Source organism: Aotus nancymaae, unplaced genomic scaffold (genome assembly GCF_030222135.1).
Source record: "Aotus nancymaae isolate 86718 unplaced genomic scaffold, 86718_ANA_hifiasm-v0.15.2.pri h1tg000119l, whole genome shotgun sequence".
Lineage (NCBI taxonomy): Eukaryota > Metazoa > Chordata > Mammalia > Primates > Aotidae > Aotus > Aotus nancymaae.
In genome coordinates, this window is record NW_026988534.1 from 533,578 (window position 1) to 557,190 (window position 23,613).

The following is a 23,613-nucleotide window of genomic DNA, read 5'->3' on the forward strand; positions in this document are numbered from 1 at the left end:
TAGGTGCCGGGGGCCTGGGTCTCTGGACAGGGTTAGGTGCCGGGGGCCTGGGTCTCTGGACAGGGTTAGGTGCCAGGGGTCTTGGACCTCTGGACGGGATAGGTGCCGGGAGCCTGGGTCTCTGGGCAGGGTTAGGTGCCCGGGAGCCTGGTTCTCTGGACAGGGGTAGGTGCCCGCGTGCCTGGGTCTCTGGACAGGGGTAGGTGCCAGGGTCCAGGGCCTCTGGACATGGTAGGTACCGGGAGCCTGAGTCTGTGGACAGGTGTAAGTGCCAGGGGTCCTGGGTCTCTGGACGAGGGTAGGTCCTTGGGATATTGGGCCTGGGTAGGTGTCGGGGTCCAGGGCGTCTGGACAGGGGCAGGCGCCTGGCGGCCTGGATCTCTGGACATGGCCATGTGCCGAGGGCCTGGGTCTCTGAACGGCTGTAGGTACCGGGATCCAGAGCCTCTGGACAGGGGTAGGTGCCCGGAGGCCTAGTTCTCTGGACAGGGGTAGGTGCCGGGATGCCTGGGCATGGGTAGGTGGCTGGATCCAGGGCCTCTGGACAGGGGGAGGTGCCAGGGGTCCTGGGTCTCTGGACAGGAGTAGGTGCCGGGGAGCCTGGGTCTCTGGACAGGGGTAGGTGCTGGGGGGCCTGGGTCTCTGTACATGGTAGGTGCTGGGGGGCCTGGGTCTCTTGAATGCAGTAGGTGCCGGGGGGCCTGGGTCTCTGGACAGGGATAGGTGCGGGGTCCTGGAAAGGGTTACGTGTTAGGTGTCCTCGGCCTCTGGACAGGGGCAGATGCAGGGGTCCAGGGCCTCTGGACAGGGGCAGGTGATGGGGGTCTGGGCCTCTGGACAGGCGCAGGTGCCGGGGCGCATGGATCTCTGGACAGGGGTAGGTGCCAGGGGGCCTGAGTCTCTAGACACTGGTAGGTGCCGGGGTCTGGGTCTCTGAACAAGGGTAGGTGCCAGGGGCCTGGGTCTCTGAACAGGGGCAGGTGCCGGGGAGCCTGGGTCTCTGGACAGGGGCAGGTCCCGTGGGGCCTGGGACTTAGTAGGTGCTGGGCTCTAGGGCCTCTGGACAGAGGCAGGTGCTGGGGGGCCTGGGTCTCTAGACAGGGTAGGTGCCGGGGGACCTGGGTCTCTGGACAGGGGTAGGTGCCGGGGGGCCTGGGCCTGGGTAGGTGCTGGGTCCAGGACCTCTTGACAGGGGCAGGTCCCGGGGGGACTGGGTCTCTGAACAGGGGTAAGTGCCGGGAGGCCTGGTTCTCTGGACAGGGGTAGCTTCTGAGGGGCCTGGCCCTGAGTAGGTGCCGGGTTCCAGGGCCTCTGCACAGGGGCAGGTGCCAGGGGGTCTAGGTCTCTGGATAGGGGTATGTTCCAGGTTCCTGGGTCTCTGGACAGTAGTAGGTGCCAGGGGTCCTGAGTCTGTGGATAGGGGTAGGTGCCGGGGTCCTGGGTCTCTGGACAGGGGTAGATGCTGGGGGGCCTGGATCTCTCGACATCGGTAGGTGCCAGGGGCCTGGGTGTCTGGAGAGGGGTAGGTACCGGGGTCCTGGGTCTCTGGATGGGATAGGTGCCGGGTGCCTGTGTCTGTGGACAGGGTTACGTGCCGGGGGGCCTGGGTCTCTTGACAGGGGTAGGTGCTGGGGTCCAAGGCCTCTGGACAGGGCTAGGTGCCGGGGGACCTGATGTCTCTGGACAGGGCTAGGTGCCGGGGTCCTGGATCTCTGGATAGGAGTCGGTGCCGAGGGGCCTGGGACTGGGTAGGTGCCGGGGTCCAGGGCCTCTGGACAGAGGCAGGTCCCGGCGAGCCTGGGTCTCTGGACAGGGGTAGGTGTCGCGGGGCCTGCATCTCTGGACAGGGCTAGGTGCGGGGTCCTGGAGCGGGGTAGGTGTTGGGGTCCTGGGCCTCCGGACAGGGGTAGGTGTTGGGGGACCTGGGTCTCTAGACAGGGGTAGGTGCGGGGTCCTGGGCCTCTGGACAGGGACAGGTGCCGGGGTCCAGGGCCTCTCGACAGGTGCAGGTGCCAGGGGGCCTGGGTCTCTGGAGAGGGGCAGGTGCCGGGAGGCCTGGGTGTCTGGACAGGGGTAGGTGACGGGGGACCTTGGTCTCTGGAAAGGTGTAGGTGCCGGGTTCCAGGGCCTCTGCACAGGGTAGGTTCCGGGGGTTGGGTCTCTGGACAGGGTTAGGTGCTGGGGGCCTGAGCCTGTGTAGGTGCCGGGGTCCAGGGCCTTTGGACAGGGGCAGGTGCCAGGGGTCTGGTTCTCTGGACCGGGGTAGGTGCCGGGGGGCCTGGGTCTCTGGACAGGTGTAGGTGCCGGGGGGGCCTGTGCCGGGGTAGGTGCCGGGTTCCAGGGACTCTGGACAGGGGCAGGTGCCCGGGGCCTCAGTCTCTGGACGTGGTAGGTTCCAGGTGGACTGGGCCTGGGTAGGTGCCGGGGTCGAGGGCCTCTGGACAGGGGCAGGTCCCGGGGTGCCTGGGTCTCTGGACAGGGGTAGGTTCCAGGTGGCCTGGGCCTGGGTAGATGCAGGGATGCCTGGGTCTCTGGACAGGGGCAGTTTCCAGGGGCCTGGGTCTCTGAACGGGGGTAGGTGCCAGGGTCCAGGGCCTCTGGACGGGGTAGGTGCTGGGGTCCTAGGTCTCTGGACACGGATAGGTGCCGGGGTCCTGGGTCTCTGGACAGGGTAGGTGTCTGGGGGCCTGCGTCTCTGGACAGGGGTAGGTGCTGGGGGGCCTGGGTCTCTGGACAGGGGTAGGTGCCGGGGGGCCTGGGTCTCTGGACAGAGGTAGGTGCCGGGGGGTCTGCGTCTCTGGACAGGTGTAGGTGCGGGGGGCCTAAGCCTGGATAGGTGCCGGGGTCCAGGGCCTTTGGACAGTGGCAGGTGACGGGGGGCCTGGGTCTCTGGAGAGGAGCAGGTAACGGGGGCCTGGGTCTCTGGGCAGGGATAGGTACTGGCGGGCCTGGGCCTGGGTAGGTGCCGGGGTCCAGGGCCTCTGGACAGGGGCAGGTGCCAGGGGGCCTGGGTCTCTGTATAGCGGTAGGTGGCGAGTGGCCTGTGTCTCTGGATAGCGGTAGGTGCCGGGGGGCCTGGGTCTCTAGACATGGGTAGGTGCCAGAGGGCCTGGGTCTCTGGAAGTGGCAGGTGCCGGGGCATGGTTCTCTGAACGGGGGTAGGTGCCACGGGTCTTGGGTCTCTGGATGGGGTAGGTGCCGGCGGCCTGAGTCTCTGGACGGGGTAGGTGCCAGGTGGCCTGGGTCTCTGGACAGGGACAGGTCACGAGGGCCTGGTTCTCTGAACGGGTGTAGGTGCCAGGTGGCCTGGGTCTCTGGACAGGGGTAGGTGTCGGGGGGCCTGGGCCTGGGTAGGTGCCGTGGTCCAGGGATTCTGGACAGGGGCAGGTGCCGGGGGGACTCAGTCTCTGGACAGGGTAGGTTCCAGGAGGACTGGGCCTGGGTTGGTGCCGGGGTCAAGGGCCTCTGGACAGGGGCAGTTTCTGGGGGGCCTGGGTCTCTGGACAGGTGTAGGTGCCGGGGGGCCTGTGCCTGGGTAGGTGCCGGGGTCCAGGGATTCTGGACAGGGGCAGGTGCTGGGGGGCCTCGGTCTCTGGACGGGGTAGGTTCCGGGAGGACTGGGCCTGGGTAGGTGCCGGGATCGAGGGCCTCTGGACAGGGGCAGGTCCCGGGGGGTGTGGATCTCTGGACAGGGGTAGGTGCCGGGTAGCCTGGGCCTGGGTAGGTGCGGGGGTCCAGGATCTCTGGAGAGGGGCAGGTGCGGGGGGGCCTGGGTCTCTGGACAAGGGCAGGTTTCGGGGGCCTGGGTCTCTGAACGGGGGTAGGTGCCGGGGTCCAGGGCCTCTGGACGGGGTAGGTGCCGGGGTCCTGGGTCTCTGGATGGGGTAGGTGCCGGGCGGCCTGGATCTCTGGACAGGGGTAGGTGCCGGGGGGTCTACGTCTCTGGACAGGTGTAGGTGCTGGGGACCTGAGCCTGGATAGGTGCCGGGGTCCAGGGCCTTTGGACAGTGGCAGGTGTTGGGGGGCCTGGATCTCCGGACTGGAGTAGGTGGCGGGGGGCCTGGGTCTCCGGACTGGGATAGTTGCCGGGGGGCCTGGGTCTCTGGGAGGGATAGGTGCCGGGGGCCTGGGTCTCTGAACGGGGGAAGATGTTGGGGGCCTGGGTCTCTGAACAGGGGTAGGTGCCATAGGTCCTGGGTCTCTGGACGGCGGTAGGTGCCGGGTGGCCTGGGCCTGGGTAGGTACCAGAGTCCAGGGCCTCTGGACCGGGCAAGTTGCCGGGGGCCCTGGGTCTCTGGACAAGGGTAGGTGCCGGGGGGCCTGGGCCTGGGTAGGTGCCGGGGTCCAGGGCCTTTGAACAGGGACAGGTGCCGGGGTCTAGGGCCTCTGGACAGGGGCAGGTGCTGGGGCGCCTTGGTCTCTGGACAGGTATAGGTTCCGGGGGTTCAGGCACTCTGGACAGGTTAGGTTCCGGGCGCCTGGGTCGCTGGACGTCGTAGGTGCTGGGGGCCTGGGTCTCTGGATGGGGAGGTGACGGGGGCCTGGGCCTCTGGACAGGGGCAGGTGCCGGGGGCCTGGGTCTCTGGATAGGGGTAGGTGCCGGCGGGCCTGGGCCTGGGTAGGTGCCGGGTACAGGGCCTCTGGACAGCGGCAGGTGCCTGGGTCCTGTGTCTCTGCAAAGAGGTAGGTGCCGGGGGGCCTGGGTCTATGTACAAGGGTATGTGCTGGGGTGCCTGGGCTTGGGTAGGTGCCGGGGTCCAGGGCCTCTGGACAGGGGCAGGTTCCGGGGGCCTGGTTCTCTGGACAGGGGCAGGTGCTGGGGGCCTGGGTCTCTGAACGGGCATAGGTGCCAGGTGGCCTGGGTCTCTGGACAGGGATAGGTGCCAGGGGTCCTGGGTCTCTGGAAGGGGTAGGTGCTGGGGGCCTCTGTCTCTGGACAGGGTAGGTGCCAGGGTCCTGTGTCTCTGGACAGCGGTAGATGCCGGGGGGTCTGTGTCTCTGGACAGGGTAGGTGTCAGGGGCCTGGGTCTCTGGACGGGGTAGGTGCCGGGGGCCTGTGTCTCCGGACAGGGGCAGGTGCCGGGGGGGCAGCTGTGTCTCTGGACAGGGGTAGGTGCCGGGGTCCTGCGTCTGTGGACAGGGGTAGTTTCCGGGGGGCCTGGGTCTCTGGACAGGGGCAGGTCCCGGGGTCCAGGGCCTCTGGAAAGGTGCAGGTTCCCAGGGGCCTGGGTCTCTTGACAGGGGCAAATGCGGGGGCGCCTGGGTCTCTGGACAGGGATAGGTGCCGGGGGGCCTGGGTCTCTGGACAGGGGTAGCTGCCGGGTCCTGGGTCTCTGGACAGGGTTAGGTGCCAGGGGTGCTGAGTCTCTGGACATGGGTAGGTGATGGGAGCCTGGGTCTGTGGGCAGGTGTAGGTGCCCACTGTGTCCAGGGCCTCTGTACAGGGCTAGGTGCCGGGAGTCCTGGTCTCTGGACAGAGGTAGGTGCCGGGGGGCTTGGGTCTCTGGAAGGGGCAGGTGCCGGGGCATGGTTCTCTGAACGGGGGTGGCTGCAATGGGTCTTGGGTCTCTGGACGGGGTAGGTGCCTGGGACGTGGGTCTCTGGACAGGGTAGGTGCCGGGGAGCCTGCGTCTCTGGACAGGGCTAGTTGCCGGGGGGCCTTGGTCTGTGGGCAGTTGTAGGTGCCGGGGTCCAGGGCTTCTGTACAGTGCTAGGTGCCGGGGGGCCTGGGTCTCTGGACAGAGGTAGGTGCCAGGGGACCTGTGCCTGGGTAGGTGCTGGAGTCGAGGGCCTCTGGACAGGGTCGGTACTGGGGGCCTGGGTCTCTGGACAGGGGCAGGTGCCAGGGGGGTTTGTGTCTCTGGACAGCGGTAAATGCCGGGGTCCTGGGTCTGTGGACAGGGGTAGTTTCCGGGGGACCTGGGTCTCTGGTCAGGGGAAGGTGCCGGGGTCCAGGGCCTCTGGAAAGTTGCAGGTTCCCGGGGGCCTGGGTCTCTTGACAGGGGCACATGCGGGGGCGCCTGGGTCTCTGGACAGGGATAGGTGCCGGGGGGCCTGGGTCTCTGGACAGGGATAGGTGCCGGGGGGGCCTGAGTCTCTGGACATGGGTAGGTGCCGGGGTCCTGGGTCTCTGTATAGGGGTAGATGCCGGGGGCCTGGGTCTCTGGACAGGGCTAGTTGCCTGGGGGCCTGGGTCTCTGGATATGGGTAGGTGCCGGGGGGCCTGGGTCTGTGGGCAGGTGTAGGTGCCCATGGGGTCCAGGGCCTCTGTACTGGGCTAGGTGCCGGGGGGCCTGGGTCTCTGGACAGAGGTAGGTGCCGGGGGGCTTGGGTCTCTGGAAGGGGCAGGTGCTGGGGCATGGTTCTCTGAACGGGGGTGGGTGCAATGAGTCTTGGGTCTGTGGACGGGGTATGTGCCGGAGGTGTGGGTCTCTGGACAGAGAAGGTGCCCGGGGCCTCGGACTCTGGAAGGGGTAGGTGCGGGGTTCTGGACAGGGGTAGGAGTAGGGGGACCTCGGCCTCTGGACAGAGATAGGTGTTGGGGGACCTGGGTCTCTTGACAGGGGTAGGTGCGGGATCCTGGGCCTCCAGACAGTGGCAGGTGCCGGGGTCCAGGGCCTCTGGACAGGAGCAGGTGCCGGGGGGCCTGGTTCACTGGACAAGGGTAAGTGCCGGGGCGCCTGGGTCTCTGGACAGGGGTAGGAGCTGGGGGCCTGAGCCTGGGTAGGTGCTGGGGTCCAGGGCCTCTGGACAGGGGCAGGTGCCGGGGGGCCTGGGTCTCTGGACAGGGGTAGGTGCAGGGGGCCTGGGTCTCTGGATAGGGCTATGTGCCTGGGGGCCTGGGCCTGGGTAGGTGCCGGGGTCCAGGGCCTCTGGACAGTGGCAGGTGCCTGGAGGCCTGTGTCTCTGGAAAGAGGTAGGTGCCGGGGGGCCTGGGTCTCTGGACAAGGATAGGTGCTGGGGGCCTGGACCTGGGTAGGTGCCGGTGTCTAGGGCCTCTGGTTAGGGGCAGGTGCCGGGGGACCTGGTTCTCTGGACAGGGGCAGGTGCCGGGGGCCTGGATATCTGAACGGGGGTAGGTGCCAAGGGGCCTGGGTCTCTGGACAGTGATATGTGCCAGGGTCCAGGGCCTCTGGACAGGGGTAGGTGCCTGGGACCTGGGTCTCTGTACAGGGATAGGTGCAAGGGGTCCTGGGTCTCTAGACGGGGTAAGTGCCAGGGGCCTGTGTCTCTGGACAGGGGTAGGTGCCGGAGGGCCTGGGTCTCTGGACAGGGGTAGCTGCCGGGGTCCTGGGTATCTGGACAGTGGTAGGTGCCAGGGGTGCTGAGTCTCTGGACATGGGTAGGTGCCGGGGGCCTGGGTCTCTGTACAGGGGTAGTTGCCGGGGGCCCTGGGTCTCTGGACAGGGCTAGTTGCCGCGGGGGCTGGGTCTCTGGACAGGAGTAGGTGTCATGGGCCTGGGTCTCTGGACAGGCGTAGGTGCCAGGGGGCCTGGGTCTCTGGAATGGGCAGGTGCCAGGGGCCTGGGTCTCTGAACGGGGGTCGATGCCGGGGTCATGGGAGTCTGGACAGGGGTGAGTACCAGGGTCCAGGACCTCTGGACAGGGTAGGTGTCGGGGGCCTAGGTCTCCAGACAGGAGTAAGTTCCAGGGGTCCTGGGTCTCTGGACAGGTGTAGGTGCTGGGGTGCCTGGGCCTGGGTAGCTGCCAGGGTCCAGGGCATACGGACAGGGGAATGTTGGGGGGGTCCTGGGTCTCAGGACAGGGGTTGGTGCCGGGGGCCTGGGTCTCTGGACAGGGGTAGGTGCTAAGGATCCTGGGCTTCTGGACAGGGTAAGTGCCGGGGGCCTGGGTCTATGGACAGTGTTAGGTGCCGGGGGGCTTGGGTCTCTGGACAGGGGTAGGTGCCAGGGATCCTGGGCTTCTGGTCGGGGTAAGTGCCGGGGGCCTTGGTCTCTGGACAGGGGCAGGTGCCGGGGTACAGGGCCTCTGCACAGGGCTAGGTGCTGGGGGCCCTGGATCTCTGGACAGGGGTTGGTACCGGGGATCCTGGGTCTCTCGACAGGGGTAGGTGCCGGAGACCAGGGCCTCTGGACAGGGTAGGTGCCGGGGTCCTGGGTCTCTGGACAGGCGTAGGTGCCAAGGGTCCTGGATCTCTAGGTGGGGGTAGGTGTCCGGGGACCTGGGCCTGGTTAGGTGCCGGGGTCCAGGGCATCTGGACAGGGGCCGGTGCCGGGGGGCCTGGATTTCTGGACAGGGAGACGTGCCGGGGGCCTGGGTCTCTGAACGGGGGTAGCTTCAAGTGTCCATGGCGTCTGGACAGGGGTAGGTTCCGGGGGCCTGGGTCTCTGGAAAGGGGTAGATGCCGCAGTCCTGGGTCTCTGGACACGGTATGTGCCGGGGGCCTGGGTCTCTGGACAGGGCTAGGTGCCGGGGGGGGCCTGTGTCTCTGGACAGGGGTAGGTGCCGGGGCGCCTGGGTCTCTGGACCAGGGTAGGTGTCGGAGGGCCTGGGCCTGGGTAGGTCCCGGGGTCCAGGGCCTCTGGACAGGGGCATGTGCTGGGGGGCCTGGGTCTCTGGACAGGGGTAGGTGCCGGGGTCCTGGGTCTCTGGACAGAGGTAGATGCCTGGGGACCTGGGTCTCTGGACAGGGGTAGGTGACGGAGGGCCTGGGACTGGGTAGGTGCCAGGGGTCCTGGGACTCTCGACAGGGGCAGGTGCCGGGGTATTGGGTCTCTGGACAGGGGCAGAGACTGGCTGAGCAGAAGCTCTTTCGTTAGATCCCATTTATCAATTTTGGCTTTTGTTGCAATTGGTTTTGCTGTTTTAGTCATCAAGTCTTTGCCCTTGCCTATGTCCTGGATGTGATTGCTTAGGTTTTCTTCTAGGGTATTTATAGTTTTAGTTTTTATGTTTGAGTCTTTAATCCATCTTAATTTTTGTATAAGATGTAAGGAATGGGTCTAGTTTCTGTTTTCTGCATATGGCTAGCCAGTTTTCCCAGCACCATTTATTAAATTGGGAACCCTTTCCCCATTGCTTGTTTTTGACAGGTTTGTGGAAGATCAGATGGTTGTGGACACGTGGTGTTATTTCTGAGGTCTCTGTTCTGTTCCTTTGGTGTACATATTTAGTTTGTACCAGTACCATGCTGTTTTGGTTACTGTATCTCTTTAGAACAGTCTCAAGTCAGGTAGTGTGATCCCTCCAGCTTTGTTCTTTTGACTTAGGATTGTCTTGGCTATACGGGCTCTTTTTTGGTTTCATATGAAATTTAAGGTAGTTTTTTCTGGTTTTGTGAAGAAAATCAGTGGTAGCTTGAGGGGAATAGCACTGAATTTATAAATCACTTTGGGCAGTATGGCTATTTTCACGATAATGATTCTTTCTACCCACGAGCATGGAATGTTTTTCCGTTTGTTTGTGTCCTCTCTTATTTCTTTGAGCAGTGGTTTGTAGTTCTCCTTGAAGAGGTCCTTCACTTTCCTTGTAAGTTGCATTCCTAGGTATTTTATTTTCTTTGTAACAATTGTGAATGGGAGGAGTTCACTCAAGGTTTGGCTCTCTGCTTGCCTGAGATGATGGGGTTTTGTAAATATACACTCATGTTGTCTGCAAACAGAGACAATTTGATGTCCTCTCTTCCTGTTTGAATACACTTTGTTTCTTTTTTTTGCTTGATTTCTCTGGCCAGAACTTCCAATACTGTGTTGCATAGGAGTGGTGAAAGCCGGCATCCTTGTCTTGTGCTGGATTTCAAAGGGAATGATTCCAGCTTTTGCCCATTCATTATGGTACTGGCTATGGGTTTGTCATTAATAGCTGTTACTATTTAGAGATAGTTCTGTCAACACCTAGTTTATTGAGAGTTTTTAGCATGAAAGGGTGTTAAATTTTATCAAAGACCTTTTCTGCATCTATTGAGATAATCATGTGGGTTTTTTTTTTGGTCATTGGTTCTGTTTATGTGACGGATTACGTTTATTGACTTGCATGTGTTGAACCAGCCTTGCATCCCAGGGATGAAGCCCACTTGATTGTAATGGATAAGCTTTTTGATGTGCTGCTGGATTCGGTTTGCCAGTATTTTATTGAGGATTTTCAAATCAATGTTCATCAGCAATATTGGCCTGAAACTTTCTTTTTTTGTTGTCTCTCTGCCAGGTTTTGAAATCAGGATGATGCTGGCCTCATAAAACGAGTTAGGGAGGAGTCCCTCTTTTTCTATTGTTTGGAATAGTTTAGAAGGGATGGTACCAGCTCTTCTTTGTACCTCTGATAGAATTCGGCTGTGAATCCATCTGGTCCTGGGCTTTTTATAGTTAGTGGGCTATTCATTACTGCCTCAATTTCAGAAGTTCTTATTGGTCTATTTAGGGATTCGATGTCTTCCTGGTTTAGTCTTGGGAGGGTGTATGTGTCCAGGAATTTATCCATTTCTTCTAGATTTGCTGGTTTATTTGTGTAGAGGTGTTTATAGTATCCTCTGATGGTAGTTGTATTTCTGTGGGATCAGTGGTGATATACCTTTTCTCATTTTTGTGTGTCTATTTGATTCTTTTTTCTTCCTTAGTTTTGTTCGTGATCTATCTATTTTGCTAACTTTTCAAAAATGCGTTATCCTCAAACTGAACAGGTAGCCTACAAAATGGGAGAAAATTTTTGGAATTTATCCATCTGACAAAGATCTAATATCCAGAATCTATAAGGAACTTAAACACATTTACAAGAATAAATCAAACAATCCCATCAGAAATTGGGTAAAGGATGTGAACAGACACTTCTCAAAAGAAGATACTTATGCACCCAACAAACATGTGAAAAAAAGCTCATCATCACTGGTCTTTAGAGAAATGCAAATAAAAACCACAATGAGATACCATCTCATGCCAGTTAGAATTGTGATCATTAAAAAGTCTGGAAACAATAGATGCTGGCGAGGATGTGGAGAAATAGGAACACTTCTACACTGTTGGAGGTACTGTAAATTAGTTCAACCATTGTGGAAGACAGTGTGGCAATTCCTCAAGGATATAGAACCAGAAATATCATTTGACCCAGGAATTCCATTACTAGGTATATACTCAAAGACTATAAATCGTTCTGCTATAAAGACACATTCAAATGTATGTTTATTGCACCACTATTTACAATAGCAAAGACTTGGAAGGAACCCAAATGCCCATCAGTGGTAGACTGGATAAAGAAAATATGGCACATATACGCTATGGAATACTATGCAGCCATAAAAAGAATAGTTCATGTCCTTTGCAGAGACATGGATGATGCTGGAAACCATCATCCTCAGCAAACTAACACAGGAACAGAAAACCGAACACTACATGTTCTCACTCATAAGTGGGAAACAATGAGAACACATAGACACAGGGAGGAGAACACACACTGGGGCCTGTTGGGGGAGGTAGGGGGAGAGAGAGCATTAGGACAGATACATAATGCATATGGACCTTAAAACCTAGATGACGAGTTCATAGCTGCAGCAAACCACCACGGCACACATATACCTACGTAAAAAACTTGCACGTTCAGCACATGTATCCCAGAACTTGAAGTAAAATAAAAAGATAAAATAAAATGATAAAGAGCAGTAAGTGAAATAAAGTGACTCAGTGCAGTGGGTGATTTAAAATGCAGAGTACAGAATCTCAGACTTGTTAAATAGCTGGGTGTTTATCTTAGCAGCGGAAGTATGAGGAGGCAGCTGAGCATCTTAATAAGAGGCTCCATCTCTGTCAGAATCACTCTGCATTGAATCCATCATCTTCATGTAGACACCAGTCAGCGTGAACCTAAGAAGCACCAGTGCTTATTTCCCCTGCTGTCTCCCTGCTTCCGTCCTCTTCTCCTATTAATACTAAAGATCCCCAGTTATTCTGACACTTCTCCCATTTCACATCTTAGGGTGGCTGGACAAAGGAGATAAGTATTAAAGGAGGAAAGGTCTATTCTTCCCTACAGCGTCTTGTACCTTTTAATCTTTATGTTTTCTAAGTGGGACCTCCATGATTTTTCTAATAAATATTACCATCAATCATCATGCATCTGCCCAGTACATGAGCCAAGTGTCAGGACGGCATCTTGGGACTCAGATCTACCACTGAGAAGAAGAGAAGCCAGGTGACCAAGGCGGCAAGTCAAAAGGCTGATCTTAACCAGAGTCACCCTCCCTGAAAAAGAGTTCAGTGACTATAGGCTGTACTTTGCAGGAGGAAGGGTCTCAACATTCGTTTGAGCATTTTATCCAACTACTGATTCTAACAGCAGGGAAGTTTTGCTCCATAGAGATGTGTTCCTCTCCCTAGAAAAGAACAAGTCTACAGAGCTTCCCAACCTTCCCAACGTCTGGAATATACAGAAAATTACAACATATATCTGGCTTAGTGGGGAGAAAGGCAAGCTGCCGTAGCCAGAATTGACCCTCTAGAGCTCCATCCACCCTGCCGTTGGGGGAATCAACTCCTTGGAGCAGCTTTTCACGTATCACCTGCTCATGTCCTGTCCTTGCCTCATGAAGAGAATTTCTGAGGCCCTGACCTTTGGAGGAAATCAGAAATCTCAGAAGAGAAGAGAACAACCAAGACAATTTGTGAGTCAAACATCGAAGCTTTATTATCACATGAAGTAAAGGAGGAAAAGAAGCCATGCATTTGGGGTGCTCCATCAAGCACAAAGTTCTTCCAGGGAAGCGCCATGAGTCTTCGTGGTCCCAGCCGACCCACGAATGGCATGAGAGCCAGTGGAAAGAGTTAAGTCTCAGGCTGTAGCAGGATCTTCACCATTCAGTCCCAAGAGCTCCTCGGTAGCCCAGGTCAGCAGCAGCCCCCAGAGCTGTGGCAGCAGCCAGAGCCCCCGGAGGGTTCACTCTCAGCAATCAGAGCTCTGGTGGGCACCGGTGGAAGAGATGGGGCCTGTGGTGTCTCAGGCAGCAGCCGCCACCCCCAGAGCTGCAGCAGCCCGTAGAGCTGGAGCCACAGCAGCCCCCGGAGCTGGGACCACAGCAGGAAGAGACTGGAGGTGGGCAAGGGGCTGGGCACTGGGGTGGGCATTTGGGGGGACACTTAGGTGGAAATTTTGGGGTGCACTTGGGAGGACACTTGGGAGGGGGCTGGCACTGCTGCTGGTTTTGCTGGCAAGACATGCTGGCAGGAGTTATGTCAACCTAAAAAATAATAATAAAACTCTTTAAATATTTAAAACTATCGTCAAAATTGAAAGAGCTAGAAGAGCAAGATCCAAAAAACTCAAAATCTAGCAAAAGACAAGAAATAACTAAGATCAGAGCAGAACTGAAGGAGATAGAGACACAAAAAACCCTTCAAAAATATTTAAAACTAAAGATTATACCTCTTCTAAAATCAATGCACAAGTAGAAGAATGATTATTTAGATCGTTCAGTCACATCAGTAACCTGAAAAAAATAAGTCGAATCTTTCCTTCAGATAAAAGTACACAGATTAAAAAATCAGCAGAATGAGCTTTTTATTCTTACTTTCAGGGGGCAGCTGGTATTGCCCTATTCTCCCAAGCCTGAATCGAGTATTGACAGCTCCGTGAAGTACCTATTCCCTTAATAGAAGTCTAGCACCCAGCTGGGTGTTGCAGGACACACGCAGGGGACTTCGGGAAAATGTTTAGCCATGAAAACTAGATAAAAGGGCCAGGCTTGAAGGAAGCATTTGCCAGTTTCCATGGTGTAAATATGCCCAATGTGGCAGTTTTGACATTACCAATGTGAAGTCACTGAATACAGAGTTGGAAAAGATGTGCACAGTTAGGTATCCCCACCTATATGAGCTTAGACAGTCCCAGAGCCTCAAGGATTTGAGGCAGACTGAGCCCTATTCCTGCTCAGTGTGGGAGTAGACAAGCACACAACCCTCTTTCTTCAGCCCAACTCCATCCTCCCCAACCCTCTGCCTTGCTTATACCCCTCTGGTATCCCTGGTTGCCACTCACCCTGGTCACACACAGAAGCACAAACATGTCCCTGGGGAGTCAGAGCAGATGAGGTGCTGGAGCTGGATGTGTCTTTTATAGGACCCAGGCTTGGCTCTGGGAAGAGCAGGAGGTGGCTCTTGCTCAACCAGGCATGTGCTGGGTCATTCCTGACATTCCCCTGCCTCCTAGACCCTGCAATCCAAAGAGGCCTCGGGAGCTTCCAGGACTCCACCTTGGGTCTGGGGCTAAGGTCTGGAGAGGCTTTAGCCAGTTGCACCTCCACCAGGTGGTAGCTCTGAAGAGTTAACTTAGGATATCCAAGGGACCCCTACCTGGACAAGATTCTGTTCCCTGCATCTTTTTTACACATGCCCTCTGAGGAAGCATCAGTTCTGAGCCACTGCTTTCCCAGACCTTGTGGAAATGTTCCATTATGACTCCCTCCATCCTGAACAGTTTCTGTTCCATGTCCTGCTGTGGATCCAGCCATCCCAGGGGCTTCCACAGCCTTGGCTCTTTCTAGGCATCCCTCACTTGCCTGGGCTCTCAGTCCTTCCTCTTGACCTCTCAGTTTCTGCATTTCCTCAGACTCACCATGACAAGCCGATTCAGTGGATTAAATCTGAGTTTACTCTGTGGTCTAGAGTAAGGAGAGTGATTGAGAATAAACAATTTCCTCTAAAATCCAAATATTTCCCTTAGAGGAATTGTATTGAATCTACTACTGGAATCAGAAAACTTGCATATGCTAACTGGGTGATCTCTGGAAGTTGCTGGAACAATTATCAACAACTGCTAGATTATCATATTCAGTATGAGTATCATTTCGCATATGTAACGGCCATTATAAATCACATATACATATCTCACTGAACTGTTTGTAATATAAAGTGAGAAGTAAGACAGAGCTTAGTATGACATTTTGCACCTGATGGACCCTTAATAAATATGTGTTTAAAAGAAAAGCTAATGCCATATGTTGGGTACTCGCCCAGGTCTCATGTTAAATTAATTGTCCATATACAACCCTTGCCCTCAGAAAGCTTAACTCCACCAGGCACGTAGATTATTTGAAAACTCTCTTTGGAAGCAGACATCATTTCTTGCGGCTTCTATAGAGAGTGAGCTCCTTTCCTACCAGAAAATAGAGGGTCAGCCAAGGGTCTAGTTATTCAGAGTTCTGATTCTGGTTTGCACTAGACAGTTATCCATTCATTTATTCATTAACTTTAAACAGATATATTGAGGCTGATGCTTGAAAGCATTACACTAAGTGAAAGTCCAGTCACAAAAGACTGCATATTGCATGACTCTGTTTATATGAAATGTGTAGAGTGGGCACATCTGTGGAAATAGAAAGGGGCTGAGGCTTTAGTGAGTTACAGCCTCTCCCAGGCTGGACCCTGAAGAGCTGACTCAGGGCATCCGAGGAACCAGAGCCTGGACAAGATTCTGTTCCCTGCATCTCCTTTTATGTTTATGCCTGTGGTCCGAGAAATATCAGTGGCTTCCAGGTACTTTAGCGGGCTGGGAGAAATTGGGACATTAATCACTGGATACAGGTTTTCTTTCTGGAGTAATGAAAATGCTGTAAAGTTGTGGTGGTGACTGCCGAACTCGATGAATATACCGAAAACCATTGAATTCACACTTCAAACAAATGAACTGTATAATATGTGAATGATGTCTCAATAAAGATGTTAAAATTAGAATTGAAAAAGACAGATAGTCACACTTCTGATTAAGAAAGAAACACAGACCGAGCCTTCACATTGCCTAATGCCTACTTGGTGCGGGAGGGGAGGAAGCGGAGAAAGCATATTTTCCGTTGTCTGCTTCTAACTGAGAGATTCTATTCTCCTATTTATCCAGTCCTATTTTCAGACCTGATTCCTGCTCTCAGAGAGCTTTTATCTCAAGGATAAAGTAAGTCAACAGTGTGACCAGAGCGGTGAATTCAAAAGGCATTCTTTGGAAACCTACAACATTCTTGGAGCTTGTATGTCCAAATGTAGGGATATAGAGGTGAATAATAAGTAGCCCATGACTTCAAAGACTCCAGAATTTCGTGGCCTTTTTGAAGAGGACTGCAGAAAAACATGGGCACCAAAGAAGATGATGTTTGGGACCTGAACCTCCTGAGTCACGATTTCCCAATATGTTCAGAACACGTTAGCTCATTCCACTGTCTTCACGGTGATATCACCCTCAGCTTCCTCATACTCTTTGACAAAGGTATTTGTAACAATGTGGTAAGTGAGGAAGTAGGGGAGGAAAGCCTGTGTGTGTGCACCGTGTGTGTGTGCATGTTGTATTTATATAAAAGTGCAGGTGAAATGAATATGCACATACATGAGCATCTGGATTGAGTAGTTGAATAAGCAATAAAAGAACCAATGGGATCCAATCCCCTGGGAAACCAGAACTGGGAGATAAGCAGCTCTTTAACATGTCCCCTTTGTCTCCTTATATCTCAGAAAGTGTTGGGAATTGGTTCACAAGTCAGTGCAGAAACATCTGCCTACAGGTGTTCTTGCTTCTGCCTCCACAGTCCTCACACCAGCATGTTGATCCCTCTGAGCCAGGAGACCCCAAGGTAGAAGTGTATCCGTCTCTGAAGACTCCGTGGAACCACCATACCAGCCATGGACTACCCACCTCTGACTTTATCATATATGCGTGAAAATAGCCTGCCTTTTTTTTCTTTAATTGCTGTAATTTTGAGTTCCTTTAATAGCACCAGAATATACATTCTAACAGTTGTGCACAGGGCCAAACGCAAGGTAAGATGCAGCTAAAAATAAATAGTTAGATTGGAAGTTATCCTGTTTGGATAGTTAGAGAACGAATTATGTTCACCATGAGAGGAGCACATGGAGGCCCAGATAGCAGGCCCACTGGGGAAAGGAAGGACTGGTGAGTTGCTCTTATTTAAGGCAGAGGTCCCTCAAAGCATACTTGGGTGTCCACCTCTCTGTAGGCACCGTTCACCTGCCCTAAGCATGCTTAGGTCCCCTGCTTGGTGTTCCATTGTGCACTATTTGTTTTATTTTGTTTGCTGACATGTCACGACTAAGAACCAGGGAAAACTCCTTAACCAACTCAAGAAACCCTGAAGCTGTAAAAGCAAAGAAAGTCACATTTGAGTATATAAAAACTAAAAATGTTTCCATAGCAAAGTTATTATAAACAGAGTCAATGAAATCTGATCCATTAAATATTTTCAGAAAGACAGATCAAGATAGAAGCTCCAAATTACTACTGGTCAGGGACTTGAGAGTTCAGCTAATAATGAGGCTGGCAAAAATAATAAAGAGCATTAAGTCAAAGAATGTGACTCAGCACAGTGTGATTTAAAAAACAGAGAGTACAGAATCTCAGTCCTAGTCAACAGCTGAGTTTTTCTCTCACAGCAGTAAGGGTCAGGAGAGAGATGAACATCTTAATAAGAGACTCCATCTCTCTCAGAATCTCTCTCCACCAAATCCATCATCTTCATGTAGAAAACTGTCAGTCTGAACCTAAGAAGCACTAGTCCTTGTTTTCTCTGCTCTTTCCCTGCTTCCCTTCCCTTCTCCTGTTAGTACTAAAGATCCCCTAACTATCCTGGCGCTTCTCCCCTCTCATGTCTGAGGGGACTGGGCAAAGAAGATAAGTATTGAAGTAGGAAAGATCTATTCTTCCCTGCAGCATCTTGTACCTTTTATCCTTTGTATTTTCTAAGTCATCCTCCATGATTTTTTTCTAATTAATAGCTCCGTCACTCATCACAAACCTGTCCATAACATGGGCCAAGTGGCAGGACAGCACCCAGGGACTTAGATCTGACACTGAGAGGAAGAGAAGCCAGGTGTCTGAGAGGCAAGTAAAAAAGCTGATCTAACCAGAGTCACCCTCCCTGCATGGGAGTTCAGTGACCATGGACTGTACTGTGAAGGAGGAAGAGTCTCGAAATTTGTTTAAGGCATTTAATCCAATTATTGATTCTAACAGCAGGGAAGTTTTGCTCCATAGAGATGTGTTCCTCTCCCTAGAAAACAAGTCTACAGAGCTTCCCAACCTGCCCAATGTCTGGAATACACAGAAAATTTCAACATGTGTCTGGCTTAGTGGGCAGAAAGTGAAAGGTCCCATAGCCAGAGTTGACCCTCTAGAGCTCCATCTACCCTGCAGTAGGGGGAATCAGTTCCTTGGAGCAGTTTTTTACAGGGGTAGGTGCCAGGGGGCCTGGGCCTGGATAGGTGCTGGGGTGCTGGGCCTCTGGACAGGGTCAGGTGCCGGGGGCCTGGGTCTCTGGACAGGGGCAGGTGCAGTGGGGCATGGGTCTCCGGACAAGGGTAGGTGCTGGGGAACTTGGGTCTCTGGACAGGGGTAGGTGCCGGGGCGCCTGGGTCTCTGGAGAGGGGCAGGTGCCGGGGTCCAGGGCCTCTGGACAGGGGCAGGTGCCTGGGGGCCTGGGTCTCTGGACAGGGGTAGGTGCAGGGTGCCTGGGTTTCTGGACGGGCGTAGGTGCCGGGGGGCCTGGGTCTCTGGATGGGTAGGTTCTGGGGGGCCTGGGTCTCTGGACAGGGGCAGGTGCCGGGGGCCTGGGTCTCTGGACGGGGTTAGGTGCCGGGGTCCAGGGCCTCTGGACAGGGGTAGGTGCCCGGGGCCTGGGTCTCTGGACAGGGGTAGGTGGCAAGGGTTCTGGGTCTCTGGACAGGGTAGGTACCAGGGGCCTGGGTCTCTGGACAGGGGTAGTTGCCAGGGGACCTGGGTCTCTTGACAGGAGTAGGTGCCGGGTGGCTCGGGCCTGGTTAGGTGCCGGGGTCCAGGGCCTCTGGATAGGGGCAGGTCCTGGTGGGCCTGGGTCTCTGGACAGGGGTAGGTGCCGGGGGGCATGGGTCTCTGGACAGGGGTAGTTGCCAGGGGACCTGGGTCTCTTGACAGGAGTAGGTGCCGGGTGGCTCGGGCCTGGTTAGGTGCCGGGGTCCAGGGCCTCTGGATAGGGGCAGGTCCTGGTGGGCCTGGGTCTCTGGACAGGGGTAGGTGCCGGGGGGCATGGGTCTCTGGAAGGGGCAGATGCCAAGGGCCTGGGTGTCTGAACGGGGGTAGGTGCCGGGGGCATAGGTCTCTTGACAGGGGTAGGTGCCGGGTCCAGGGCCTCTGGACAGGGTAGGTGCTTGGGGTGTGGGTCTCTGGACAGGGGTAGGTGCCAGGGGTCCTGGGTCTCTGGACAGGGGCAGGTGCCAGGGGCATGGGTCTCTGGCCAGGGGCAGGTGCCAGGGGCCTGGGTCTGAACAGGGGTAGGTGCCGGAGTCCAGAGCCTCTGGACAGGGTAGGTGCTGGGGGCCTGGGTCTCTGGAAAGGGATAGGTGCCGGGGTCCTGGGTCTCTGGACAGGGTAGGTGCCGGGGGCCTGGGTCCCTGGACAGGGGTAGGTGCCGGGGGGCTGGGTCTCTGGACAGGGGTAGGTGCTGGGTGGCATGGGTCTCTGGAAGAGGCAGGTGCCAGGGGCCTGGGTCTCTGAATGGGGGTAGGTGCTGGGTGGCATGGGTCTCTGGAAGAGGCAGGTGCCAGGGGCCTGGGTCTCTGAATGGGGGTAGGTGACAGGGGCCTGGGTCTCTGGACGGGGGTAGGTGCCAGGGTCCTGGGCTTCCGGACAGCGGTTGGTGCCGGGGGGCCTTGGTCTGGGTAGGTGCTAGGGTCCAAGGCCTCTGGACAGGGCAGGTGCCGGGAGGCCTGTGTCTCTGGTTAGGGGTTGGTGCCGGGGGACCTGGGTCTCTGGACGAGGGTAGGTGCTGGGGGACTGGGTCTCTAGACAGGCGTAGGTGCCAGGTGTCCTGGGTCTCTGGACCGGGGTAGGTGCTGGCGGGTCTGGGCCTGGGTAGGTGCTACGGTCCAAGGCCTCTGGACAGGGCAGGTGCCGGGAGGCCTGTGTCTCTGATTAGGGGTTGGTGCTGGGGGGCCTGGGTCTCTGGACATGGGTAGGTGTTGGGGCTCCTGGGTCTCTGGACAGGGATAGCTGCCGGGGGGCCTGGGCCTGGGGAGGTGCCAGGGTCCAGTGCCTCTGGACAGGGGCTGGTGCTGGGGGCCTGGGTCTCTGGACAGGGGCAGGTCCTGGAGTCCAGGGCCTCTGGACAGGGTTAGTTGCTGGGGTGCCTGGGTCTCTGGACAGGGGTAGGTGCCGGGGGGCCTGTGCCTGGGTAGCGGCTGAGGTCCATGGCCTCTGGACAGGGGCAGGAGTTGGGGGGCCTGGGTCTCTGGACAGGGGCAGGTGCCGGAGGGACTGGGTCTCTGGACAGGGGTAGGTGCCGGGGGACCAGGGCCTGGGTAGGTGCCGGGGTCCAGGGCCTCTGGACAGGGTAGTTGCCAGGCACCTGGGTCTCTGAACAGGGGTAGATGCCAGGGGTCCTGGGACTCTGGACGGGGGTAGGTGCCGGGGTGCCTGGCCTGGGTAGGTGCTGGGGTCCAGGGCATCAGGACAGGGGCAGATGCCAGGGGGCCTGGGTCTCTGGACAGGGGCAGGTGCTGGGGGCCTTGGTCTCTGGAGGGGCAGGTGCCAGGGGCCTGTGTCTTTGAACGGGGGTAGGTGCCGGGGGGCCTGGGTCTCTGGACAGGGTTAAGTGCCGGGGTGCTGGGTCTCTGGACTGGGGTAGGTGCCAGGGACCCTGGGCCTTGGTAGGTGCCGGAGTCCAGGGCCTCTCAACAGGGGCAGGTGCCAGGGAGCCTGGGTCTTTGGACAAGGGCAGGTGCCGGGGACCTGGGTCTGAACGGGGGTAGGTGCTGGGGTCCAGGGCCTCTAGAAGGGGTAGGTGCCGGGGTACTGGGTAACTGGACAAGGGTAGGTGCCTGGGGGCCTGGGTCTCTGGACAGGGGTAGGTGCCAGGAGGCCTGGGTCTCTGGACAGGGATAGGTGCCGGAGGGCCTGGGCCTGTGTAGGTTCCGGGGTCCAGGGCATCCGGACAGGGGCAGGTGCCGGGGGCCTGGGTCTCTGAACAGGGTTAGATGCTGGGGGGCCTAGGTCTCTGGACGGGGATAGGTGCCGGGGTCCAGGGCCTCTGGACAGAGGTAGGTACCAGTGGCCTGGGTGTCTGGACAGGGGTATGTGCCAGGGGTCCTGGGTCTCTCGACGGGGTAGGTGCCGGGGGCCTGGGTCTCTGGACAGGGGTAGGTGCGGGGTTCTGGACAAGGGTAGGTGTTGGGGGACCTGGGCCTCTGGACAGGGATAGGTGCCGGGGGCCTGGGTCTCTGGACAGAGGTAGGTGCCGGGGGCCTGGGTCTCTGGACAGGGGTAGGTGCCGGGGGCCTGGGTCTCTGGACAGGGGTAGGTGTCGGGGTCCTGGGTCTCGACATGAGTAGGTGCCGGGGGTCTTGTGTCTCTGGACAGGGTAGGTGCCGGGGACCCGACCTCGGCCATGCCTTCCAAGCCATCCGGGATGCAATGGGGCAGGGAGTCCGGAGTGCCCACCTCACGATCTGAAGCGCCCTCCCACTCCGGCCAATCGGATCAGGAATGTCGGCTGGAAGATGTACGGAGGTTAGAACTGTCAGGCTACTGGGCTGCTTGTGGCAGGCAGGCTCTTTCCCAGGCACCGCCCTGGGCATCGCCTCCAGCATTTTCCTGTGTGGCTGCGGCGGGAGAGCGTGGACTGTTTGGCCAGACATCCCGGCATACCAATGCGCTGCATGTGCCAGGCAGGGTCTTTTCCTGGCACCGCCCGAGGCACCGCCCCGGGCACCACCTCCAGCCTTTTCCTGTGCGGCTCCTGAGTAGCTGGGACTACATGAACTTGCCACCATGTCCCAGCTAATTTTTGTATTTTTAGTATAAATAAGGTTTCACCATATTTGCTAGGCTGGTGTTGAACTGCTTACCTGTGATCCGCCAGCCTTGGCCTCCCAAAGTGCTGGGATTACAGGCATGAGCCACCACACCTGGTCATCACCTTTTAATTTTGGATCCAAACATTTATTTAATATTTTAGGAGAACAGAATTACCTTAATTCTCAAAATACATATTATCACAAAGATTATTTTCTCTAGAGGAGTCATTTTGTTAAGTTAGAAAGGAAGGATGAATCTTGTTACCAGAGTTTTTTGTAAGTCTCTGAATTTGAATGGTTTTCATGTGGGTGACTACTTTTACTCACTGTTATGGCAACACAAAATTTGTTGTCTTTTTTGCTAATAGGACTTTAAGCCTATGATTTAGCAAACTTTAACTCTTGATTGTTTTTAGGGGAGTTGTTTATTTGCAGCTTCTTTTTGAGACAGGGTCTTGCTCTCAGGGTTAAGTGATTCTCTCACCTCAGCTTCCTCAGTAGCTGGGACTACAGAGGTGTGCCTCCATGCCCAGCTAATTTTTTTTTAGTTTTAGTAGAGACAAGATCTGTCTATGTTGCCCAGGCTGGTCTGCAACTCTTCAACTCAAGTGATCTTCCCACCTCAGCCTCCCAAAGTGCTGGAATTACAAACACGAGCCACCTCACCCAGACTCTTGATTTTTAAAAAGAGGGTAGAGGATTAATAGACAATTTTAAATATACATTTGACTTCCTCAGTAGGAGCACCAACCCCTTGAGCAATAAAAAAATCCATGTGTAACTTTCGACTCCCCAAAATTTTAACTATTACCAGATGCTGTGGTGTGTTCCTGTAGTCCCAACTACTTGGGAACCTGAGGCAGGAGGATCTCTTGAGCTCAGGAGTTCTGGGATATAGTGCACTATGCTGATTGGGCTTCCTCACTAATTTCAATATCCATATTGTGACCTCCCAGGAACAGGGGACCAGCAGGGTGCCTAAGAAGGGGTGAACACACCCAGATCAGAAACAGCTGGTCAAAACGCCCATGCTAATCGGTAGTGGGATCACGCCTGTGAATAGTCACTACACTCCAGCCTTAGCAACATAGCAAGACCTCATCTCTTTAGAAAAAAAATAAGTGTGTATATATATATATATATATATATATATATATATATATATATAAACCATTGGGTCTCATAAATAAATTAAAAAACTATTAATATCCTATTGTTGACTGGAAAACTTACCAGTAACAGTCGATTAACACATATTTTGTATGCTGTATGTGTTATATACAGTATTCTTACAATAAAGTAAGTTAGAGAAAATAGATTGTTCTTTAAAATAAAATGCTTGAGGGACCAGTTGTGGTGACTCCACCCTGTATTCGTAGCACTTTGGGACACTGAGGCAGGCAGATTACTTGAGCTCAGTTCAAGACCAACCTGGGCAACATGGCAAAATCCCATCTCTACAAAAAAATTAATACAAAAATTAGTCAGGCATGGTGGCTAATGCCTGTAGTCCCAGCTACCACCTGTGAGGCTGAGATGAGAATCTCTTGAGCCTTTGAAGCAGAGGTTGCACTGAGCCAAGAAACCACTGCACTCCTTAAGGAAAACATATAATTACTATTCATTAAGTGGAAATGGATCATCATAAAGGTCTTCATCCTCATCATCTTCACATTGAGTAGGCTGAGGAGGAAGAGGAAGAGTTGGTCTTTCTGTCTTGGGTGGAAGAGGGAGAAGAAAATTCTGTATAAGTGGATCCATGCATAAGTGGACCCATGCAGTTCAAAGTCATGTTCAAGGGCGAATTGTACTTCATTTGACCCTCAGGAAAGCCCTTTTCCCTTTTTTT